The 22,705-nt window shown below is 39.5% G+C and overlaps 1 long non-coding RNA gene across 3 annotated transcripts in view; it reads left to right on the forward strand.

Moving 5' to 3' along the window:
* Positions 1–7,921: 7,921 nt before the first annotated feature.
* LOC307196118 overlaps positions 7,922–22,705 on the forward strand; it is a 1,219,527-nt gene continuing 1,204,743 nt past the window's right edge. For all 3 annotated transcript variants that reach the window (XR_013831038.1, XR_013831039.1, XR_013831040.1), the window contains exon 1: positions 7,922–9,174. This is a non-coding gene — a long non-coding RNA (uncharacterized lncRNA). The remainder of the gene's footprint in view (positions 9,175–22,705) is intronic.

A 22,705-nucleotide genomic window follows, 5' to 3' on the forward strand; every position in this document is an offset into this window, starting at 1 on the left:
GAGATGTAGAAAATTCAAGCAGATTTCCTAAGGTTTCTCTGTTGGGAAATGTTACAAAACAAGTACAAAACAAACAAACGAAACAAGTACATAAAACTCCCAGGTCTGTCTGACCCAATCGACAGTAATTCCCCAAACTGTCCATTTTGCACTGGTTCTCACTGGGCATTCAGGGCAGAGAAATAGTGCTAGTTGCACCCTCCCTGTTCCTGGGCCATGGCAGGTAGACTTAAAACCAAATCTGAGTTTTAATTTCGACACTGAATTAGCCCTTGAGGCGTAAGAGGATGACACCCCCTGGGGAACTTCACAATGAGTTTAATTCATAGCCCTCCACCCTGTCCAAAGAGGAAGGTTGGCTTTGGAATCTACAGAGAATTTAACCACCACAGTCACTGGCATTTACTATGTGTTGAGTTTGGTAACAAACACTTAAAATCATATATGCTTTATCTCATTTAATCTTTCTTCCCAATCCTACAAGTTTGGTAACATTATAAAGAAACAGATTCAGAGAAGTTAAATTACCAAAAATCAAATAATTAGTAAATTGAGGAGCCAGGGGTCATATCCAGATCTGATTGACTGCAAAGCCCACAGGCTTTTCACTAACCGCTTTGTCTCCAAAATCTACAGAGATAATCCCTGTATAAATTTCTCCCAGAGGCATAAATGGATTGGGGTATGAAAGTGCCATAAATTTCCTTAATCTCCAAATTTACCTATTTCTGAAGCTGAGCATTGTCGTGATCCAGAAGAGAAGAAAACAGGGGAGTCAGCCTCCCAGAAATTCTGATAAAATGCACCTTGACTCTGTCAGACTCCAGAGCTGACCTTCCTGTGTGCTGAAAATCAGCGTGGAGAAAGGGATTTATCTGGAGCTGTTACAGCCCTGACACTTAGGCAACCCTGGAGGGATATCTAGGTGCATGTTTCGTAGAAAACAGACCAATGATGGAACCCCTGCAGCACTGTTTTCTTCTACCCTCATCCAAAGTCTTAAGTACTATGGGCTTATTTTACTCATCAGGCTAATTATAAATGATTTAACACTATAATCTGGAATAAAACTTTTTATTTTTTGTAAACTGACTCTGTGGATGCAATATTTTCCTTCCCATTTCTAGAATACCTGTTATGGTTTACAGAATCAATGATTTTTACATTTCACAAAATTTCTAAGAAGATCTGAACATAGATGATGGCAAACAAAGGATAGAGGTTCAGTGGAACGGTTCAGGGGGTCAATAATTTAACACGTTGAGAAAGTATGTAATATCAATTCTCACACAGATCTCTAAGATAGATTTCTTCATTAAAAATCTATTAAGAGTTAGAAGGAATTTGTTAAACAAATTATTAATATTTCAGGGCACTGCTAAATAGCAAATTAAAACAAAGCTAAAGTAGCACAGAAAAAACATATTTTGGGAATAAAAATGAATTTCCACTTGACAGTTTTACCAAAGGCTAATTATTTCTAAAATATTTCAATTTGGAATCTTAATTTTTTTTTTTTTAAACCAGTACTATTTTGGGTCATGTGTTTCTCTTCTTAAGAAGGAAAAACACACATACACTCATATTGATTATTTCTATTGACTCTTTTTCTTTACAAATGCAAATCACCCCAAATTATAGTAAAAGAGTGCATGCTTGTCTTCCTCTTGACCACCATGTATGACCCCCGATGACCTTCAGTTTACAAATCTTTGTATTTTGGTTTATAATACTAGGTGTGTATTCTGTAAGTAATAAAATGTTTCCTAAAATGTTGAACAGATTACAGTCTTAAGGTTCATGAGATGTTTGCTTTATACCATATCAAATGAGTTTAAGCAACAAACTCCACAGAGTTTGGTTTTATCAAAAACTACTTTGAAAGACTATGCTTTAAATCCAGTCAAATATTTGGTCAATTAATTAAAAACCTGTTAAGTGCAGTCTGACAGCACTTGATTGGATTAGTAACACTATGGTAGTGTTCAGGCAGCTAAAGGGTTTATTAAGAGCCAGTAATTTGAATTCGGACATTTTTGAAGCATTACTTATATACGCAGAAACAATGGAGCTCATTTGTTTTTAATGCTTTCATCCATCTATCCACATATGCATGCATGCATGTACGCATCCATCAAATATTTCTTGGTATTTTGTATTAAAACACTGCAAGTTTCTTAGAGAGAAATTAAGACAAAATTGTGACTATTCTCAAAACAGATTAGTGGAGGATAGGCAAAGTCACAGCTGCCGATCTCTGAATTTTGTCCTTCATGTAATTATAATACACCATAGAAAATAATATGTGGCAAAAGTTGTGTCAATTTTAAGAGGTTCTTGAAGGATGAGAAGAATAGGGATATGTAGAGATACAGGCAGTGGGGACCATATTCTAAGATGGAGGACATAGGATATTATCCCCACGAGGACAACCCTAGAAGTAGGATTCTGCATGCAGGTTGTGAATTGAAGAGTGTGAGCAGCTAGGTTTGGAGGGAGTTTAGGATATCTGAAGTGGTCACCTTTGCTTCATTTAGAAATGTGAGGTATTTGAGCAGAGGGGTATTTTGATGAAAAGCTTTTGATAACAATTAGTCTGGTACAATTAGTGGGAGTTGGAGTTGAGAGATAGGAGACTATTATGACAGTCATTGGAGATGTTTCAACACAGGCTTGTGACAACTTGTAGGAATGTTAAAGGAGAATGAAGAAAAAATGGGGAGTGGACTAGATTTTAAAGTACTTTCCATCCATGGGTTAGAGAAGTAGGATAGAAAACTAGGCTCTGGGTCTCACTCTCTAATTTGCATACTGGTTCCAGCACTCCTGACTATGACCTTAGGCAAATTATTTAGTTCTGCAAGTCCTCCAAGATTTACTCATCTGTAAAATAGGAATACTTTTAGAATCTATTTCACCATGTTAATGTAAGGTTTAAACAGGGTAACATATATGAAGCCCTTAGCACAGGGCTTCAAACAGAGAAGAGCTCAATAAATGTTTGCCTGTACTGTTATTTAATTTTTAGACATTAAGGTTCTGAACTATACTAAGAGAAAGGGGAGGAAATGGGTTAGGCAGAGAAAGGAGTGCTGAGGTAGAATTCATGGGATTTGGAAATTCATTTGATCATTAAATGTAGATCAAACCAGGGCAAAGGACCAGGAGAAGTGAACAAAAACTGAACATTTTAAGAATGCATAACTATGATGATTGGATTGCTTCTATTCAAAATTAGAGAGATTTAAAAAAAGATTTCTCTGAATTTTCTTTTCTGAATTGACAAAGTTTTTAAAACTTAAATTTATGAATTAAAATATATATTTTGCGAACAGAATTGTTTTTAAATTGTTTGCTTCAAATTTGAGAAAACAATCAGGCATTTGACTTTTTTCCATCTGAGCTGAAAATCTTAAAAGTTATCCTTTCAACATGCCTATGGACACTGAATGAGCATTTGGTACTTAGTGCAACAGCATAGACTAGTGGTAGGAAGGAAGATTGTAACTAGAGGGCCTGGACATTACTTTTTATCATATCCAGGGCCCTTTTCAGTTTTAGGCTACAATGAGAACAAAATGGAAACAGACTATTTGACAAATAAAAAAATAGTTTAAGAGGTAGTTATTTTAATAGCTTAAGGCTTGTTTATTAATGACCAGGATATTTGAAAAATGCTTCCTTTTTTGACTGCTACAATAAGTAGCTTAATAGCAATGGTTACATATTCAAATATTTTAAAAAGTAATTAATTTCCTCGAAAACTTCGGCTATTTTAAACCATCTATGTATGAAAACCTTTATCAGTTTTTAATTTGTACCCTGGGGGATAATGGTGTCATTTCCTTGTGTTGAATGTCCTTAACCAGATAGGTGCTATAAATCAGTCAGCGAACATGTGTCTGCACTACGGACACTGCTGAGGGAAACAAAACGAACGTGATCCAGATCCTGAATTTATAAATGTATAACCAAACATGTGTACAACTTATACAATATGGACAAAAGAAATAAGTGCTCTTTTACCAGTCTAAAAAGCCATGGATGCACAGAGGATGAAGGGGTTAATTAAACTCCTTTCTAGGAGGACAAATCTTTGCAGGATTCTGTACTCAAGATATTGCCCAGAACAGAGCAGACATTCAAAAATATTTATTTACTAAATGAATGATTGATAAATAAATTAATTCACCCCAAATTGTGATTTAAAACAACTATTGTTTTATTATCTCTCATGGTTTCAGTGGGTTGGAATTTGGAAGGGGTGCAGCTGGGTGGTCGAGGCTCAGGGTCTTTCTTGGGGCTGAGGTTAGATGGGGGCTAGAGGCAGTACTAGAGTTAGAAAAATGGGAGGCCAAGCAGCCGGGGGCCGCTTAGACACCTCTCTCTCTTCTTGTATTCTCATGGCTGCCATGTGGTTTCTCCTCTTGGGTGGGTTAGCCTTCCTCATGGCATGGTGGCCTCTGTGCAGTTGGGCTTTGTATACAGTTCCAAAGTTAACAAAGCAGAAGCTTCACGGTCTGGAATGACCTAGCCACAAAAGCCAATAGCTTTGTAAATGCCATACTCTGTTAGTCAAGAGTCACCAAATCAGCTCATTTTAAAGGGAGGGCACATAGACCTCATCTTTTGCTGGGAGTAGTGTCAAAGTCACATTTAAGAAGAACATAGGGGAGGGAGGTAATATCGTAACTATCTGTGGAAAATTAAGTCACCACAGTGAATATAATGTTAGTTTTTAAGACATATAATGTAAAGTTCTTACATAACATTCCTTTTTGCCTTTTTTTAAGGAATATATCATGAAATCTGAAAAAAAAATTCAGAAATGGATTTGGAATCATAAGTCAGTATAGATTATTTACGAACTCCTCAATTTCTACTCAGTTTTGTATGGTATTTCTCATAAATTAGTATCTTTTAATGTGTTGAGTCTCCATTTAGGCTTTGTCTATGAGATTGTGTGCTAAACATCTGCACATAAAATAACACATCTAATTAAGTCACTACCATGACCAAAAACTAATCTATCAAATCAACTCTTTGGTATCATATAACAACAACAAAGTGAAACAAAGAAAAACAAACATACACATAAGCAATCCCCCCAGGCGACCCAAGACAAAAACTTACCACATCAATAATTTACTTTTCACTTGTCAACAAGTTGCTTTGATAGGGTATAGAAGACAGAGACTTATGACAAAGAATACATCTTGGATTTGATTTTACCAAAATGTTGCATGAGGGTTACAACTAAATGGGTTTTGTTTTATTTCACATGCAAAAAATCTCTTTCCAAGAGCTTTGTGAGATATGTGAATTATTTCAGGCCCGTATGATACCACTTGGTGCACCAGACCAGTTTAATCCACCTCTTTCACTTGTATGAACCAATACCAAGAGAGAGTAGAAACACTGAAAGCCTGTAGTATAAACTGCAAAGCCCCTAATGACTGAGAGTATGGTGGTAATTGTCTTCTGACCATGTGACCATGTAAGCCATTCAGTGAAAAATGTGAAATAACAGATGTTCCCGTAATGTCCTCTGATTACTGGAACTTACAGCTCACTAAGGGAAATATCAAGCTCTTTATATATGTATATTATTATTTTTGTAAACGAGAAAGGTAAGAGAGCACACTTTCAAAGTTGACTTTATGATACTTTTTGGATTATAAAAAAATTGACTACTAAAAAACCTACTTTTAAAGTTTTCTTTTTAAGAATTAAGTATCACACTTAAAACTTAAAGGTTTTTGTATGTTATGATTTGATTAGCATTTTAGAATAAGGATGCAGTCTGAAAAGAAAATATTTTGCTCTAAGTTTACCTTTATTATTGTACTTATGGGGAAAGAAGCTTATTAAAGGAAATATTCTGAAAATAGCATGTGAATATAGGCACAGCTGATAAATAAAACAAAATTTTATTTAAGCCATTATTAAAATATTTAAACATGCATTGGTGTTTAAGGTATAATGTCGCTAGTAGAGTCTTAAGGTTGTTTGCTGCTGAGAAACTGGGTGCTGATTTTATTTTCAAGAGATTTTTTTTTTGTTTTTTATAAATATCTCATAGCATCACAAGAAATAATAGCTCAGCATCTATCTCTTCAGCTGCAAATACCTTTTCAGTTCATTCATCTCCTTCATGTGTTCTGAGCTGCTAGATTCAGACCTGGGGAAAAATATTTTTCTCTTTTTCTGCAGTATTTCTTGCTTTGTTTTAGTTACCTCAATAACTCTTTCCCTTTGTTCTACTTTGGAAGGCACAGCCATTAAAGAAGTTCACAACTTATATTTTCTGTCTGAGGCTCAGAAAAGTTTCTCAGCATTTTCTCAAAGGCACATGGGTAATCTTATCACTTATGAAATTCAGGCATAAACTCCTTAATGTTTTGGCTAAAAATAAGTATCTGATTCCTTTCCCATTGCTCAACAACATTCTGGGTAACAATGCTGGGTACAGAGAATCATGTAAAATAGAATTATAATTAAAATATTTGTTCTGGCTCATTCTATTGATACTCTCTTTTTTTCCCCTTTTAAGAGATATTAAATGCTTTCTTTTTCAAAATTAAAAATCAGTAATTTTAATATTAAAACTGCTAATTTAAAAAAAGACAGAAAAAACCCCAAGGTACAATCTATAGGGAAACCCATCCTGCCCACCTGCCCACCCCCAGCCCAGTTTTAAAATGACTGTCCAGGGCTTCCCTGGTGGCGCAGTGGTTGAGAGTCCGCCTGCCGATGCAGGGGACACGGGTTCGTGCCCCGGCCCGGAAAGATCTCACATGCCGTGGAGCGGCTGGGCCCGTGAGCCATGGCCGCTGAGCCTGTGCGTCCGGAGCCTGTGCTCCGCAACGGGAGAGGCCGCAATAGTGAGAGGCCCGCGTAACGCAAAAAAAAAAAAAAAAAAAAAAAAAGACTGTCCAGCCCAGCACGGACATTAGAAAAATTCTTTCTGCAAAGGGAGTGGGAAAGGACGGTGGGTGGAGTGGGAGGTAGCTTGGGATGCCTTGGCACCTGGGGTCCAGGGTAGCCACCTACCTGTAGGAAGGGTCAGTCTGAATCTGCCCCAGAGGCTCTGGGTCAAGTCCAGGCCCACAACCTGGGGTCAGGGTTGGCAGGTCCCACTGGAGCCAGCAGGTTAGCAGGTGTGGGTCCATGTAAAAGACCAAGAAGGGGTTGGGGTCCTGGGTTTCAGCTGCCAGCAGGGCAGGTAGGAGGTGGTCGGGTAGTTCTAGCCTTCCTCAGTTGATCAGGATGGCCCAGGCTCAAGCCCTGTCTTCTGCCAGCGTCCTCCGATTCTTCTCAGATTCCTCTACAGGGCCCAGGAAATCCTTCACCTCCTCCACCGTGACGTCCCCTATCGTTCCAGCATAGTGTCGTCACTGGTGGTCGAGTTGGTGGACATGGGTGAGAACACGCTTCCATCGCCGCTCCGTGGAGCCAAGACGATGCCTACGGTCCCGTTAGCCTGTCTCAGCTTTGGCAACTCTGGGAGCCTGCAGCTGGCACCGGTGGCATCGCGGGGGCCAGCTAATGTCCAGAGAGCCGAGGGGCTCTGTGACGTTCTGGACGCTTACAGAGAAGCGTTCAAGCTCCCATGGAGAAATCAGGTAAAAACTAGCTGTGGCGCCTGAAGACATAGGAGGTGACGCGGCTGTGTCCCCCTTCCGGCTACAGGAGTAGTACACCTGGGGTCGCAGGCCAGGCACCGAGAAGACATGGGCATTGCCCAGGCTGGGGAGGCAGACCAGGCACGTCTTGGCATAGTCCTCTCAGGCCACGCTGGCAAGTGTAGCCAGTGCCATCTTGCGCACGCGACAGCCCTCGTGGGCCATCGGCCTGAACTTTGTCTCGGCGCTTTCCTTGGGCAGCGTAAACTCCTTGAACGGCCCCGCCCACCCGGTGAGCACGGCGCCCGCCCTACAAGTCCTGCGCCCGCCCTACAAGTCCTGCGCCTGCGCCAGAACCCACGAGGCCTCCTCATAGGTCAGGCTAGGGGCGTTTGCGTGCGTCCTACGCTGGGAGTGCCGACACAGGCCCGCGGGGCGTCAGCCGCTCCTCAGAGCCCTTCCGGCGGCTCCCGCAGCTTCCTGACGCCTGCATGGCTGGAGCGTAGCAAACACGGAGCCCGAGTTGGTTGTGGCTACATCTCAAGGAACATGCCAGCAAAGTATCATAGAAGTGCACAGCGCCCGGGAGGGAGTCCTCGGCTGACCGGGGCTGATGCAGAGCTGCAGTGGCATCATCCCCAGGTCTTGGGGGCAGGCCTGTTCCGCCAGCAGCGTGTCGGCTTTCTGAAACTTGCTGTTGGCATTAGCATGCTACTTCTTGCCTGAGACTCAGCTCTTCCGCATGCGCCCGAAAGACCACAGCAATTTTGTAAGCAACTTCACCTGGGATAGCGGCCTCTCCATGGCCTGGGAGTCGTTGGGGTGAAGGGTTCACTTGGCTAGACCAGGGCTCTTGCACGGGTAGTCAAAGAGGCCAAAGCCATGACTTGTGCCAAAAGCCACAGGCTGAACTCGGCGTGCTGCGAGACGGCAGGGATGGCATCGGGTGACAGCACTGAACCAGCACATGGGCTGGAAGCCGGAGGCCAGGGCAGCGGCCCAGGCGCAGGATCAGCTGCCCACGGTCCTTCCACGTGAAGCCCTCGTGGTCCTGGAGGGGGTCTACGCTGGCCATGCTGACTGCCTGCTTCTAAGGCACGTTGATTAGCTCCAGCACCAGCACCTGGCCTGCAGTGCCGGCCATCACCAGCTGGGCTGTGTACTTGCAGAACTCCAACTTCTTTCTGCACGCTGAGCAGAGGATCGTCGCTGCAGTGTTAGAAGCAGCCAATCTTAAGGAAGGGCGGCCAGTCGTCTACTGTGGCTTAGGCCAGGTTGTTGGCATGTGTGCTGTCCGTCTGGAAGAGGCCAGCAGTGCTCAACTTGCCGGATGGTTGGGGCGCCACAGCAGAGGCATCCCAGAACCACATGATGCTGTCCTCATGGCCAGTCAGCAGCAGCCCTTGCTGCGATGGCTACGGACTAGGTTCTGATTCCAGTGATGGGCCAGCTCGTGGTGCAGGAGGCTGGCTGGGAGCTCTGCAGCTCGCTAGCGCTCACGATGCGGGCCCACAGCTTGTCTGGGACATTGGCGACATGGGCTGAACAGGTAAGAGTGGACAGAAACTGTCTTAATATTGAACATTTACAGGAGAATAATTTTTCTAGTCCTTAACCATACCATTTCACATCCAAACATGCTGGGCCACTCAATGAGGAGTTGGGCGTATTCTTTTTTTTTTTTTTTTTTGCGGTACGCGGGCCTCCACTGCTGTGGCCCCTCCCGTTGCGGAGCACAGGCTCCGGACGCGCAGGCTCAGCGGCCATGGCTCACGGGCCCAGCCGCTCCGCGGCATGTGGGATCCTCCCGGACCGGGGCACGAACCTGCGTCCCCTGCATCGGCAGGCGGACTCTCAACCACTGCGCCACCAGGGCGTATTCTTTATTTGAAACAGGCTAGGTATGAAGAAAGATGGAGGAATCACAGTATTAAAGATGGATTCTACTCGAACTGTCTGTACTGCAACATCTCTTAGTTCATACCAACAATATTGTTATATCTACCACTTGCAATTTCTAAGTCATTTTCTCATTAAATTAGCGGTTGAGCAGGTGTAGCTAAAAGTGTCTTCAGTCACTTCTGCCTTAATTTGAGAGACTTTTGCAAACCATTGAAATTTAATTTCGGAATCTCATTCAGTAAGCTGGAAAAACAACAATGGCAAACTGGTGTTTTCGTGTTGCTTTTACATTTGGTGATACAGTTAGGGCTTTTATTACCAAAGGAAAGTGATAACTGTGAAAAAAATCATGACAGTTCTAACAATTAGTAGATTAAAGGTTTTATATACATTATCGAACTCCCCTCAGTAATTCTGGAAATAAGAGAGATGTAAATGCTGCTATTTGTGTTTTCTACAGAAGTCAGTAGTATTAAATTATTAAAAATATATAATATATATTTTACATGCAAATATATATACAGTGTGTGTGTATACACACACACACACACACACACACAGAATGAAAATAGCTTATAGCTTAGTTTTCCCAGTTTTTCAACTTTCTCTTCCTCGTCAATGGTTTCCTTCAAGGATGTCTTTTATATAAAACATCCTAGAATGTTCTGTTTCCCACCTCATTTATCATTTAGTTGCCATGTTTTATTCTTTGTTTCAACTGGCTAATGTTAAGAGATCGATGGTCCAGTACATAAACAAACTGACCAGGAGGGCTAGAGAAGACACCATGAGGCTCAGAACAAAACCCTTCTTACTGACATTTCCCTTATGAACACGGCCTGCTGAAAAGCTGTTATTGAATCAAGAATATATCACCAGGGCTTCCCTGGTGGCGCAGTGGTTGAGAGTCTGCCTGCCGATGCAGGGGACACGGGTTTGTGCCCCGGTCCGGGAAGATCCCACATGTCGTGGAGCGGCTGGGCCCGTGAGCCATGGCAGCTGAGCCTGTGCGTCCGGAGCCTGTGCCCGACAATGGGAGAGGCCACAACAGTGAGAGGCCTGTGTACCGCAAAAAAAAAAAAAAAAAAAAAAAAAGAATATATTACCAAATGGAGGTTTGAAATTGACCACTCCACCACACACTCACCACAGTTGGAAAACTACTGCCTTGAGTTGACATCTGTCTTCTTCTTGGGTTCCTAGACTTTGTCACTAATCTCACCATTGAGCAAATACAAGTACATCTGCTTTCCAAGAAAGGTTCCTTTGCATTACAAATATTACACTATAATTTCTAAGTTAGTGCAGTAACCCATAAACATTAGCGTTGCTCCCAAACTATGCTGAATGTACAGAGTAAACCATGAGTCACAAAATATTTTCCCCAAAACCAAGCGCATCCTTCATGTGAACAGTTTTTAAAACTGATGCAGACACGCTCATGAGTGACACTGTTGCTAATATTTAGAACTTTTTCTGACCTTTGAAACCATTCTTCAGCATTAGGTTTCAGGTCCTACAGTGAACGGAACACAAAGCTTAAAGATGAACAAATGTAAATTAAGATAAGTGTATTTTCAGTAAATATACTGGAAGAGTATGCCAAAGGAAATTTTCACATTACTTCATTTTCTGAGCTTGAATTTTTGCTTTCTTATATAGACAAGTGCATACACACACACAAACACAGTCACACATATACCTGTTGGTACACACATGCCTTGTGTTCACTAAAAATGGACTGACATTCTGGATTTGATGATTTTCAGTGGCATAGCCTAACCAAAACTTTATCAATCAGGAATTTAAAAAGTCTGTCTTTTAGGATCTCCACTCATTCCCATCAGGTTTCTTTCCGAGTAGCTTCCCTTCTGCTGGTCAGAATCAACATTAAGAAGCATATTTGCTATCAGGTAGATCTCAACATCTGTTTTAGTTTTATTTTTTTTTAGCAGCAGAACAGCCCAGATTTTCTTTGTAATTTATTTTTGATATCACTATCATTCCATTTTCTCCATGCTTCCCTTTTGAAGTACATTTAAATCTTCCTTAAAATATAGTGAGCACTCCTCTAGAGAACGCCTAACTTTATTTTAGTTCCTTTGATTTGTAATGCATAGCTTTAGCAGTCCGTCTCAACATATTATTTGTTTTCATCGCACTTGGTTACTTCCTTCCAAGTAATCCATTCGGTAACGTGTCTTATAAATCTCCCATAAACAGAGGTAGTTTTTAAAGAAAACAGGAAAACAACTGTGGGAGTAAATGTGTTGTCCTAATTGACAGGTGTTTTGACCACTAAACCACTTTTAAATTCTCAAATTGATGTGTTTGTGTGTGTGTGTTTTATCAGTCCTCCATGCTGTGTTGCCTGCTAATTTAGTTCAGTCTACTATCTAGGAAATAACTCCTTTCTTTCCAAGATCCAGGTCATTACTGTGAATAATTAAAAAGCAGGGCTCTGCCCTATTGGTAAATTCTTTCCACCTTGAAATAATTCCCTTGCCTGGCACAGCTGTGGTCATCATGCCTGACCCTTCACCCAGTTTTCAGGCTCCTTTGCCAGCTCCCTGCCTATGGTGGGTCTGCACTTTAGGTACTCACTTTCCTTGCTGATTTCCTGACGATATAAGTATAATATTAAACGCACATGCAGTTCCTTACCGTGTTCCTCTTTTGTGCCAATTATGTATCTTGATTTGGTCTTTTGTGTCTATTTTTTCCTAACTTACACAGACCTTCTTCTCCAGCAAAATCGAATATGTGCAGCATCAGTTAGTGTCCTGCCCCAAATGTTCTCTCTCGCGGCTCTCAAGGTGCAAGCTTAGTGCTAGACTTTCCTTTTTTCATGCTGCTTAGAAATTCTATGACATTCATTGTCTGTGCTATTTTTGGTAGATGCCCAATAAATCTTTCTGAATTGAAATATGTATTTCTTTCATTAAAATATAAGCTCCTTGGGGACAGGGACTGTGCCTTAGTGCCACTTGCAATGTACATTTGGTATTAGATATTTTAATTTTGTTTTAGAAATTTAGTTATTTTTTTGCTGTGTTGGGTCTTCGTTGCTGTGCGCGGGCTTTCTCTAGTTGCGGTGAGCGGGGGCCCCTTTAAGTTGCAGTGCGCGGGCTTCTCATTGCTGTGGCTTCTCTTGTTGAGGAGCACGGGCTCTAGGCGCATGGGCCCAGTAGTTGTGGCGCGTGGGCTCAGTAGTTGTGGCGCACGAGCTTAACTGCTCTGTGGCATGTGTGACCTTCCCGGACCAGGGATTGAACCTGTGTCCCCTGCGTTGGCAGGTAGATTTCCTAACCAGTGTGCCACCAGGGGAGTCCGGTATTGGATATTTTAAAAACCTATTTTTTTGATTGACAGATTGGTTTGATAAGCTATTTTCCTTGAGTTTCTCTTTTTTAGAAAGGTCAGACTTTTGATTTGTCTACTCTTACAAGTCGTCTATTTCATATGGTAGTTCCTTAAAGGGATTTAGCTGTTTCCTTGTCACTATGTCACTATCCTTCTTCTGGCTCTTCTAGATTTTGCTGTGTGTATCTTATGGGGAAAGAACGCATTTGTCCAGTCTGCTTCTTTATAGGAATAACTGGAAGGGCAATAATTCGGCATTTGTTAGTTTTTAAAAAATGGAAGGAAGGGGAGGCTTTTAATTGTATGGGAAATTTAATTAGATTTAGACTAATTAAATTCATTTTTTATATTAACATGTGCACAAATATTATTGCATCTCGTTAGATTTCATTCTTCTAGCCTTACTGAACAATATTCAGTAGTAGTTTCAGATTACAATAAGTTCATTATGAAGATAAGGTGGAATTAGTGTAGGAAGCTCAGCTGGTTGAAGGGGTCTGTACTTTAATTACTGCAGAGGGTGTGCATATTAATTACAACACAAGTGATATTTACTGTACCTCAGGAACATATGACAGGGTAAAGATACTGACAGCACCAGCTAATAAACTCAGTATGATAATAAGGAGAAAAGACCATAAAAATAGAAGGAAATAAAATTATTCATAAAGTATATTGATCCCAAAGTAAAGACATTAAGCTCTGATGAAGGGCAACAAAAGGGAAGCTCCTCACTTTATCAAACAAATAACCAAAGTAGAGAAATGTTAGCAGGGAGACAGATTGTCATTATCCTGGTCACATGATCACACTCCAGAGAGTACACAGGAGCCATAAAATGGGAGATTTTTAATAAATCAGCAGAAAGCCATACTGTCACCTGCAGGAACTGAGGTCGCAGTGGCTAAGGACAGCTCCTGGGAGTGGAGAAATCGGATATGCTGCAGGGCAAACAGGGAAGGAACCGCACGCACACAAAATCTGGTTCAAGAGCCACTGTGCCCTCTGGAAAAGAGAGGGGGCACCTACAAATACTCTGAAAATAGTTCTCAGTAGCAACCCAGAGGCCATCACTCACTTTTCCCTGTGGTTTGAAATCACCAGCTGTGATTTTGAGATGGTGAAGGGAAACCAGTGGGGCTTGGTTGGATAATTGTTCCCAGGAAATGCTCATTTCTGCCATGATCCTGTCTAAATCTATACAGCTCAAAGGAAAGTTCAGATTTTGGCCTAGAGTGGTTAAATCTGAAGTTTTATTTGTTTTGTTTTTACATGGGCCTTCCAAAAGAATGGTCATTTTTAAAACAATTAGTCAACTACTAGCATTTATAAACAAGTTTATTTTAGAAAACAAAATTGGCCAACATGCTGATTCTTCATTTACATTAAATAATTAATATAGTCATGCTTTTGCTAAGTATGTATTTGTTATTTTGGAGTTTATTAGCCAGAATCTGCCAGATACTGCTCATAGTTGACATATCATGGAAAGAAATGATATTAATTACCTATTTATTTTAACACATGAAATGATGATGTGGACCAAACTCTTTGAATAGCTTTAAGTTAATTTTATGAGGAAAACATTTTTTTGTGGGCGTATGTATGATTTTACTGTATGTTGGAAATATGTGATATATATTTGTATATGTGAACTTGAGTGTGTATATAATAGAATATGCAGTTCTGGTTCAAACACCTCCAAAGAATAAATTATTATTCACTAGAACCTAGAGAAAATGGAGAGCAGGGCATACCTAGGGCAGTACATAACCTGGGCCTGCATCTTGGTAACAAAATTAGAGTCGTCTGGAGACAGAAGACAAAAGAAGAGAGTCCTCATTTTGGTTGAAATCCATAAAATCATGAACTGAAAGGATTAGACATCAAATTACAGAATCAAATTATGGAAAAAAATCTCACTTTGCAACTTAGGCAAGACAAATACAAGGAATAACTGATTCCCTCACATCTGAAGTATTTTAAGTTATGCATCCCGGAGCAGAAGTGACGATAGCCCTGGACACTATCATGGAGTAGGGGTGCCATCCCTTGTTTCCAATTTCTCCCTCTGCCCTTTTCAGGGCCTTACTTTTATCCATCCCTAATATATTCCTGTGGTTTCACGCTAGCTTTTCTCTCCTTTGGTGGTGGTTGAAAAGTTGTTTCACTCACATTAAGATGAAATATATCCAGCGATATTTTTATTTTAATAGCACAATGCTTCATGTAAGCTCATATGTTATAACTTGACTGTTAATGAAGTAGTTATATACAAGTAGAAGAATCCACCTGAAATTACTCAGATGTATCAGATATGCATATGACCCACATGAAAGGTCAAACATAGAACATGGGGAAAAGAGGTGGTAATTCAAGTTTTATAATTGTTATTGTTGTGAAATGGGTTACTTTCTTTTTTTAAAAATTTTTATTGGAGTATAGTTGATTTACAATGTTGCGTTAGTTTCAGGCAAAGTGAATGTTATACATATATCCACTGTTTTTTTTTAAAGATTCTTTTTCCATATAGGCCATTACAGAGTATTGAGTAGAGTTCCCTGTGGAAATGGGTTACTTTAATCAATATATGTGTGACATTACAATGTTAAGGCACAAGGCTATGGGACTGTTTGGTACCTGGAACGTGGTGGGTTGGTGTTTGATAAATATTTATTGAATGAATAAATAACAAATGATTGAATGAATTGACCTCAGGTGGTGTTTGATCAGTCTTTGAAAATTATTGGCAGTGTTTCTGCTATGCCTAGTGAACTGGGTACTGGCTGTCACACTGGCCTTGGGCTTTTGTGCTAGCAGGCCCTAATTACAGTATCTCTGTCATCACCTGAGATGTGAATGCTGGCTGGAGGATTACCACTGTTGGGTGGCTAGGCCCTTGCCCCGTGTTTGGATGTAAAGGATGGAGGACATAATGGGAGATTGATGCACTTGTGTTGAAATCTGGAACATGAAGCTGTCTGCATCTCACCCCTTGGGAGGTTCAAACAGTTATGATAAATATAAATAGCTTTAGCAGACTTTCAGTTATCAAGATGTTGATGTATGTTTTCTTGTTCAAAATATCCTGACACTTGGAATCAAAAGAATGGTTTAGGTGCATACCAATTATATGTACAAGCTTCTTGGGAACAGAAGGGAAATTCCAAGCCTATGACCCCCTATCAACTAGGATTTAGGCTGGGCTTAGTTGAGTATAATTCTGATTTTCTGTTAGTGTTTTATGGGTGCCTGATATAACATTACTTCTCTTTGACAAGGTTTCAAATTTTTCCTCTTAGTATGATTTTTCCTGAAAAAATCATACTAAGAGGAAACTCACAAGGTTCCTGCTGCCCTTGTGCCATCTCATTGCCCTTAGCTTCTTCCCTTCCCTCATATACATTGCTTCAGTGACCTGTAGTTCATTGTTCACCATTATTTTTCATCCTTTTCCCATCTATTGATAATTTGGTTCTGATACTGTTTCTGCAATTGATACTTTCTCTTTTACGTGGTCTTACCTTACTGGTTAATTTTTTAACTTGCCATTCGGGAACCACTCTTTTCTTTTTCAGCAGAGAAAGAGTTGAGTTTATTGAGAAACTAGTTTAGGGACATCAATCGATCAATGTCCATTTAAGAAAGGTCAGTCTTTAGCTTCCTTCATTTATTTCTTCTTTGAATTATGAGGAGATAAAGAATATTTGATGCAGGTATTAAATAGACATGGAGTCTGATGTTCAACATGTTGGAGAAAGCAGAGGATTTAGGAATTAAAATAGCAGTGAGACAAAATGGGTTGTATTACCTAAAGATTGGGATAACAGCCTATGTCATCAACTTAAGGAGATTGTTAGTTTTACATTTGAAATAAGTATATGAGCGATCTAACCACACTACATTGGTTAAAGTTAAATATTTAAGTTTAAACACAATAAGTGACCTTTAAAAATATGAAATTACATTTGACCCAATATGCTTTGTAATCTCTACAGTTACAGGGAGCCACAAAACCCTTGTGTTTCAACTACACAGAACATCTTGTTGATTTTCACTGCAGTGGAGTGAAAATTAGAGAAATTTCCCAAAGCATTTGAACCTTAGTGCAGAGTTTAAATCCTTTATGCACCTCAAGCTCCAAGTAATTTCATAGATTAAAGTTTCAGAAGGTTAAGTTTCTGGTATAAAAAGTTTGTGTTTGTGTACATTGATAATTAGAAAAAAGTATTTCATGAAAATCTGAGGAGGTATGATTGAATAGATAATTAAAAATCGTAACATTCTAATCAATAAAAGAGATGGATACGATTGCTCTTGCCATTCTATTTCTTGGACCTTGTAAATCTTCATAAATCCTTTTCCTTTTTTTTTTTTTAAGATCATGTTGTATATTCATTACCACAAAGTGGGAGTCATAGTCAAGGTTTCCTGTAAGTCTTAGGTTGTAGAGCTCCAACGAATGTGCTAAAGTAATAATTCATTGAGAAACCTCAAAAGTGCCTCGTAGAATATGGTATTAATAGAAACGGAGGAACAGAAAAGGCAACCTGTGATGGAAAATTCACAAATCTCTTAGAAATTGTCAAATGGATCAACATCACTAGGAATTCTTGAGAAGAGGGAAGGTGCTGTGCTTGTATTTGATGTAACAATAACAAACACCAAAGCAAAACTGATTTCATTTGGGAAGGATCATTTTTTCAGTTACCTTTTCTGAAATAATCCCCACCCTCTGTTCCCTCATTCCTGTTACAATTAGTCATTACCTACTGTTGCTTGTGATTTGTTGGCAGTCTCTAACTGCAATCTGTTGCTCTGTGACAGATCGATTCTTTTAGCCCAGACTCATTCCTGAATTCAGCCAAAATTAAAAAGAATTATATATATATGTGTGTGTACATACACACACACACATTATATTCCTCTGGCTAATGTGGCAGATCATTCTTTAAAAAGGTGCTTTTAAGGGAGACCATTAATGAACCTTGCATGTATACAGCAGGAGTGAACACTATTAAGTGACCCCCTATGCAGAATGGGTTCAGAATGCAGATGTGTGGACTGTGGACTTTGAAGTACATTCTTTTAAGTCGTCACTTTTAAAGGAGATAATTTCAGAGCAATATTTTTGTTAGAGAAGAGGTGTTGCTTCTGAGCCTACTGAAGAGAATTTGTAGAAATCTTGTTTATACCCACACACATAGATGTATACACACACCACTGCATTTAAATAATTCCAGTAAGATTCATATTCCTCGGGTTTTTTCAGAAAAAGAAATTAAAGTTTTGTTGCAATCAATTTAACAGTCAGAGCTTTGGTGTAGCAAAATATATGCTTCGTAGCCCTTCAAAATTTATGCAGTTTGTACATATAGATATATGCTGTATATATTTTGAAGTGATTCGTATGTTGAATTTTTTTCCTCACTTAAAACCATGCCGCATAATTGATTGGGAGAGTTACTGTCGTCACAGTCTATTTTTGCAGCAAAGCAGAGGCTATTTGAGATGCTTGTGGGGTTTTTTTTTGTTTTTTTCTTAAATGCTTTTACTTTTGCAAGGAAAGGAAAAACTAGTCATTATATAGCAAGATACTATTCATTGTTGGTTTGTTCTGAACAATGCGGAATTAAGTCACATTATTGCATGACAAGATCAATATATAAAAAAAACACATTTTCTCCATTAGCCTTTGGTGTTACTGTTGTCTGACTCAGTGCAACTGTATTCGGTGAAACACACACACAATCGTACACACTCATATACTCACTGACATTTTAAAAATGTGTAGTCTGTTGAGTTTGCTACCTTACAGATCCAAGGAACAGCTTGCTTCTTGACATTTATATATAATGTTACCTCCGTCCCAAGGCCAGGGCCACAGGAGTTGCCAAATTAAGGAAACTGGTGGGCTAGCGAGGAAAATACTGCTGAGCCAAAAGGCAGATGTTTCACTGTATGTTATACATTGGTGGAATACCCTCAGTCGGTCAGCATCATTTTCTCAAAGTATAAACTAGCCACTCTCCTGGTTCCTCTTTCCATTTCAGGTTTTTAAAGGGGCCCCTTGTTTGGCTACTGGAAAACTACCAGCTTTCCTCACTCTAGAAATAAGACAAGGTAGTCATTCATGACCACTTGAGAAATTTACTTGAGAAATTTCTTACCACTTGAGAAATTTACTCTGACCACTTGAGAAATACTTAAAAAGTCTTTTTCAAGCTCAATTTGGAAGGTGGCTGTAGGTATTATGGTCATTATGCAACTTTACAAATAAATCCATGACAGCTGATACAGAATTTAAACAGTATATCAATACATGCATGCCATAGGGGCTAGTCAATAGCATAGGCAGGATTAGGTTGCAAAATGCTTGCATTTTTAGTCTAATTACTCTTCTTATCAAATCCTTTTATGAATAAAAAGAAAAGTCCTTAAACATAGAAGTGTGGAAATTGAGAACTGAAAATGTTACTCCAAGTAACCAAGGGATATAGAAAGGGGCAGCTCTATTATACTTTGTTTTGCATTATTACTGCCTTTAAAATCATTTAGTATAATCTTTTTCCAAAATTATAAGGATTTTTCTTTACAATTAAAAATGTTTTTTACAATTTTATAACTTTACAGACTTAAGACTAGAAAAATTATTTAAGTGAACACACTAATTCATTGAAACATTACATAAGATTAAAGTCTACTTTTAACATGATATTGTACATAGGCTCTAAAGACTTATCAAATTATTTGGATTTTACTAGATCTGAATAAATAGCAGAAAACACACAGTAACTAATTCAAACATATTTCTTTGTTCTGGTAAATTACTACATATGCTTCTAGCTCCCTAGTATCGGTGTTCTATAAAAGGAGAATTTCTTTTTTTTTGCCATCCCAGTGTGTTTTATCCACCATTTAAAAACACATTTGAAATATATTGCAATCGTGTGCGAAGTGACATAAATACATTTGGTGATTAATATTTATTTGATCAACTGTGAGTGCAACAATATGACTTCTAATTTGAAACCACACAAGCTTCCTTTTCAGCAATCCTGCCTTTCAAAGCCTTTCATTTGCTGTAGCACAGGCTGATCTTGGAAAGAGAATCTGTTAGACGTACTTTACCCTACCCTTTTTCCAACTTAACTGTTGAAACAGGACAGTGGGCATTTAGCCCTATTTCCAGGTGTGCCATACTGAAAGTTGTAAAATGTGTGAGGGGATGGGGAAACTCTTAGACTCTAGGCCTCTGGGTGATTCCGGAGAGCTTGGCCTGTTGACATTTGTTCCAGGGTGTGTGTATTTGAAGGTCTATATTACGTTGTCTGCAATATATAAACACGCTCCCATACATAGTCTGTAAAAATGGCAGAGTAGATGTCAGGAAGGCGTCTCCCAATGTTAAATAATGATTCTGGTCCTTCTCATATTGTTATTCCTATTGTTTTATTTCTATCCCCTGTGCTCGTGGTGTCTTTTGTGGTGCTTCAGCTGTGATGAGATGGCGGGTGAACAGCTTCCTCCAGAATTGACGCCAGCTGGTTTGGAAGACTGGCAAACCCTCAACTTTCCCTCTATCCACCACGTTAGAGATTGACTTTATTATCTGCTGTAGCTCCACGCCATGCCCAGTCTCCAGTGGCCCAGAATGCAGGCACGTAACACAGCCCCATTCACCATCGCACTTATTTTGATTTAGTCACAACTTCAGGAATTGCCTTTTAACAACAACCTCAAAAAAAGTGAGGGTCATCTACTTCTAATGCTGGAAACCCTGTGATAATCTGTTCCATGCATTCAAATGAAAATATGACTTCTTGGCAGAGAATAGCATTATAATGTAAAATCCCATATGCTGTTATACAGTATGTTGCAATCTGTTTTACGGCTGCCTCTATTCTAACGAGTGAATACTGCCAATAAAGCAATTGAAGATAACACTAATTGCTTATTTCTGTGATCCATAATTTTTATGGCTGCCTTATAGCTCTTTAGTCAGATAGATGCTTTTTGGCCTTTAAGATCTAGAACTCATGTACTGTAGCAGTTGAAACTGGAAATGTACATGCTGGCCTGAGAGGCTTTTCTGTACTCGATGGATAGGATTCAGCAGAAAAATAATGGAAAGGTGCGAAAAAAATATAGAAGTCTTAAATGGGCTCTGACAGGTAAACACAAGATTTTATCAGTACTTGGGTAACTTTAAATAAATGTATACATATATGGCTGTGTATGAAACAAAATTAGGCTGTTAGGTCTTCTTTGCCTTCATGCATTTTGGGGCCTGTTGAATGCAAAAGTAACCATGGAAGGCGTTGGTGGTGTGTGAGCACAGCTAGTTGGAGACTGTGTTTGATCTTGGCCTTTTCCACATACTGACTTCGTGATCTTGAGCCAGTGATTCAGCTTTTCTGAGTTTAGGTTCCTCTTAGGAATGCTGTGATGACTAACTGGATGGGACACACTTTGATGACTGTAGAATACTGTACCCATGTTAGTGATTGTCTCTGCTTGATCCCTGTTTGGGGCCATCATGACATGCTTTCTCATGAATAATCTTATAGAAACTCCAGATTATACAGCATTTGTCCAAGAATTTTTCCAGTCTTTTGCCCCTCAAAGACTGTGGGCCAGCCTAGGGGCCTCCCCTAGGAGCTTGGTAGAGACGCAGGATCTCTGTCTCCACCCTAGACCTGCTGACCAGACTCTTCCTTTTATCAAGATCCTTAGGTGATTAGTACACACGCTTGTCTAACGTACCTCATAGATGAGGGAGTTGAGATGCAGCAAGGTGAAGTGATTCTCAAGAGGTCTGTAGTGTGTTCAGAGTTAAGCTGGGACCAGAGTCCAGGTGTTCAGACCCTAAATCCAATCCACACTTGTCTCCACCTTAAAATATAGAAGGTTTAATTTTATCGTGTGACAGATTTCAGATTAACTACATAGGCTCAAAAGTGGGCAACATGTTTGTAGCTTAAAATAGTATAAGTCAGAAAAGCCATCTGTTTCTGCTTTATTTGGTCAGATAGCGAAAATAAAAATCAAAGCAATCAATAGGTTGTATTACTGAGCTTAAATTATATATAAAATGTGTCTAGAGTACCCATAGATAGATTTCTATTCATGAAGTTCAGTAGACATGTTCTCAAATTCTCAGATGGAAGAATTTAAGATATATGCCCTTAAAGTCAGACAAAGTGCATGTGCAAAGATCACAGGGACCTACTATTCCAGTTTTCTATTTGTATCCAGCTTTCTAGCTATTATGATCTCTTTGGTAGGAAAAAGAGGTGATGCTTATGTATAAATAAGTATTTATTTATCCTATTCCAACAGAAATATACAATGTGCTGTGCCCAAATAGAAGTGCAAAAGGATTTTACAAACAATAGCTTAACAATGCTCATAATTCCCTGATGAGGTATATACTCTAGTTCTACCAATATATATATGTTATCGGACACACCGGCAATGTTGCATTTATTAAAAGCTGAGCATTGTGAACTACATATAAATTATTATCTCTTATAATATTCACCAAAACTCTATGGGGTGCTGTTATTATCCTCATTTTATAAGTGAAATGATGACCTCAGGTTGAGAGAGGTCAAGAAAAGAATGTGCCCAAGGACACGTAGCTGCAAGATGTAACAGAGGGAGAACCCTCAGGAATGAGGAGTTTAAGTGAACCTTCTAAATTAATATTGTGACTTGGGGGTAAAACTTTTGAGTCCTAACCCCTCATGTTCTACTTTCATTAGAGCTCTTCTCTAGACCTGAACCTCTACTGTAATTTCATGCAGTGAGGT

The sequence above is a fragment of the Stenella coeruleoalba genome, assembly GCF_951394435.1.
Source record: "Stenella coeruleoalba genome assembly, chromosome: 13".
Classification (NCBI taxonomy): Eukaryota; Metazoa; Chordata; class Mammalia; order Artiodactyla; family Delphinidae; genus Stenella; species Stenella coeruleoalba.